The 3,308-nt window shown below is 41.1% G+C and overlaps 1 pseudogene; it reads left to right on the forward strand.

Annotated features, from left to right (window-relative positions):
- Nucleotides 1-285: 285 nt before the first annotated feature.
- On the forward strand, nucleotides 286-384 carry LOC113833718 (annotated as a pseudogene).
- Nucleotides 385-3,308: the final 2,924 nt, after the last annotated feature.

Consider the following 3,308-nt stretch of genomic DNA (forward strand, 5'->3'; position numbering starts at 1 on the left):
TGTGCTCTGTGACTGAGCAGTGGTGCTGGCCAACTTTACTTAGCTGGTGCCACAGTATCTGTAGCCTTATTCTTGGTTTATTTGTTTATTTGTTTATTTGTTTTTGCTGCTGCTTTCACATGCCAGTCCTGCAAGGCTTTTCACAAGGCTTTCTGGACCTGTCAGGCTCTGCCTGGCTCCCCAACCTCAGAACAATAATTGATCCCATAATCAATACAGCAATCAATTTGTTGGATTGGTTACTTTTCATGTTGTTGTGGGAAATAATTTGGAAAAAAGCAGCTTGTGCTCATTCAGCAGCACATACACTGAAATTGGAATGCTAAAGGGAAGGATAGCATGTACAAGGAAGACACTTCAGTTTTTGTTTTTTTTTTTTTTTTTGGTTTTTTTGAGACAGGGTTTCTCTGTGTAGCTTTGGAGCCTATCCTGGCGCTTGCTCTAGAGACCAGGCTGGCCTCGAACTCACAGAGATCCACCTGCCTCTGCCTCCCGAGTGCTGGGATTAAAGGCATGCACCACCAATGCCCCGAGACACTTCAGTTTATGCAACAATGCATGTTTATAAAAGACACAATACAAGACATTGAAGAAGAGGTAAAGAGTTCACTAAAGAAAATGAGAAATTTAAATACATTCACACAAATGATACATGCAGGGTTTTGAGATACCAAACCTATGAATTACGGGACTATAATAAATAGAAAAATCATGTCAAAGGTATGGAGAATATATGGACAAAATGCTAGAAGAAAAATTGCCAAATCTATGGAAGCAGATGCCTATAAAGAGAAAAAGGTACACAGATGTTCAAACTGTTTTATAAAAGAAACTATCCACAACATAATTAAAACTTTAAGTATACAGAGCAAAGAAGGGGGATTGAAAGCTGCAAAAGTGAAGGCCATGTTACACATAAAGGAATGTCCACAAAAATAACAGATGGTTTCTCACAAAAACATTAAAAACCAGCACTAGGAATAAGGTAGGATACATATTTTCTTGTCTACTAGAGGCACACATCACCTTTAAAATAGACACTACCCTAGAATGAAAGGTTTGAAAGGGGATTCCAAGTAAATGGTACCGAGTTCCAAGCAGAACTCTCTGTTCTAATATCAAATGAAATAAACATTAAGTCAGAACTAATTAAAAGAAATAAAGAAACTCACTTCATCCAGACCGACAGGAAAATCCATTAGGAGGACATAACAATTCTAAACATACATGCAAATCTCATAAAACAAATACTACTGGGCTTAAATTAACAGGTTAATCCCAACAATGAATAGTAGGTGTGATTCAGTATTCCGTTTTAAGACATGGAGAGGTCATCCAGATAAAATAGTAAATAAGGAAGCATTAGGATTTAAGTGATATCATAAAAATGCACCTACCGAATAACTACTGGATACTCCACCCTAACCATATGCAATATACATTCTCTTCAGCAGCCAGAAAAGTTCTGGTCCACATGGAAACACAGTAGAATTCTGCCACACCTTCAAACTAATTTATTTTATGTAATATAAATAGATGTGATACTTCCACCCCCACTTTTAAGAAGCAAGCTTTACTCTTATAGCAGAACGAGATAAAGACAGAATGAAGAAGGAAAACCAACCAGTAATGTGTCAAAGCTTCTAACTTCAAACATCAAGGACACTGCTCAGAAGTCATGTAGGTGTTATGCTAAAAGATATAGGTATAGGTGGGGACTTTCTGAACCCTCATTACTCAGGAAAAAATGTCAACAATCAACAACAGGAGTCACATAAAATTAAAATGCTTCTGTCAACCAAAAAAATGATTGATCAAGTGAAGATACCACCTCCAAAATGAGAGAAAAACTATTTCTAGCTATAAACATTACAAAATGTTAATATCCAAATATGTGAAAAACTCAAACATATTAGATAAATGGGCTATATATCTTTTTTTAATTAGTTCAAATTAGGATAAAGCTTGTTTCACATGTCAATCCCTTCTCTCTCTCCCACACCTCCCACCCACCCCTCCGTTGCACCCCCGCCTACCCCCCTACACTATTCACCCTCCACTCCCAAGGCAGGGTAAGGCCCTCGACAGGGGCTTCCCAAAGTCCACCACATCATCCTGGGCCAGGCCTAGGCCCTCCCCCATGTGTCCAGGGCAAGAGTGCATCCCTTCACGTGGGATGGGCTCCCAAAGTCCCTTCTTACACCAGGGAAAAATACTATTCCTCTACCAGGGGGACCGCTAGACTCAAGAGGCCTCCTCATTGACATCCATGTTCAGGGGTCAGGATCAGTCCCGTGCTGGCCTCCGAGAGAGCAGTCTGGGGTCGATGTGCTCCCTATTGTTCAGGCCAGTTGTTTCTGTGGGTTTCACCAGCCTGGTACCGACCCCCTTGATCTTCATTTCTCCCTCACTGCAACTAAGTTCCAGAGTTCAGTTCAGTGTATATCTGTGGGGGTCTGCCTCTGCTTCCATTGGATGAGGGCTCTAGGATGGCATAAAAAGTAGTCATCAGTCTCATTATAGGGGAAGGGCATTTAGGTTATCCTCTCCACCATTGCTGGATTGTCAGTTCATGTCATCCTTGTAGGTCTCTGGAAATCTCCCTAGTGCCAGATCTCTCCTCGGACCCATAATGGCTCCCTCTAATATGTTATCTCTCATCCTGCTCTCCTCTATTGTTCCCCCAACTCAATATTTCTGCTCCTCAATTTCCTCCTCTCTTCTCCTCTTCTCATCCTCTCATTCTTCTAGGTCCCTCTCCCATACCCTCATGTTCCCAATTATCTCAGGAGTTCCTGCCCCTTCCCATTCCTGAGGCCCATGCATTTTTCCCTTAGAGTCCTACTTGTTTCCTAGTTTCTTTGGTGAAGAGGATTGTAGGCTGGTAATCCTTTGCTCTATGTCTAAAATTCATATATGAGTGAGTACATACCATGTTTGTCTTTTTGAGACTGGGTTACCTCACTCAGTATGGTTTCTTCTAGTTCTATCCATTTACCTGTGAATTTCAAGATTCCATTGCTTTATTCTGCTGAGTAGTACTCCACTGTATAAATGCACCACATTTTGTGTATCCATTCTTCAGTTGAGGTGCATCTGGGTTGCTTCCTGGTTCTGGCTATTACAAACAGTGCTGCTATGAACATGGTTGAACATATGTCCTTGTTTTATGGACTTGCATTAGTTGGGTATATGCGCAAGAGAGGAATTGCTAGATCTTGAGGTAGACTGATTCCCATTTTCTTGAGGAGTCACCATACTGATTTCCAAAGTGGTCTTACAAGTTCTCACTCCCACCAGCAATGGAG

This window comes from Cricetulus griseus, chromosome 2 (assembly GCF_003668045.3).
Source record: "Cricetulus griseus strain 17A/GY chromosome 2, alternate assembly CriGri-PICRH-1.0, whole genome shotgun sequence".
In the NCBI taxonomy this organism is placed as follows: Eukaryota; Metazoa; Chordata; class Mammalia; order Rodentia; family Cricetidae; genus Cricetulus; species Cricetulus griseus.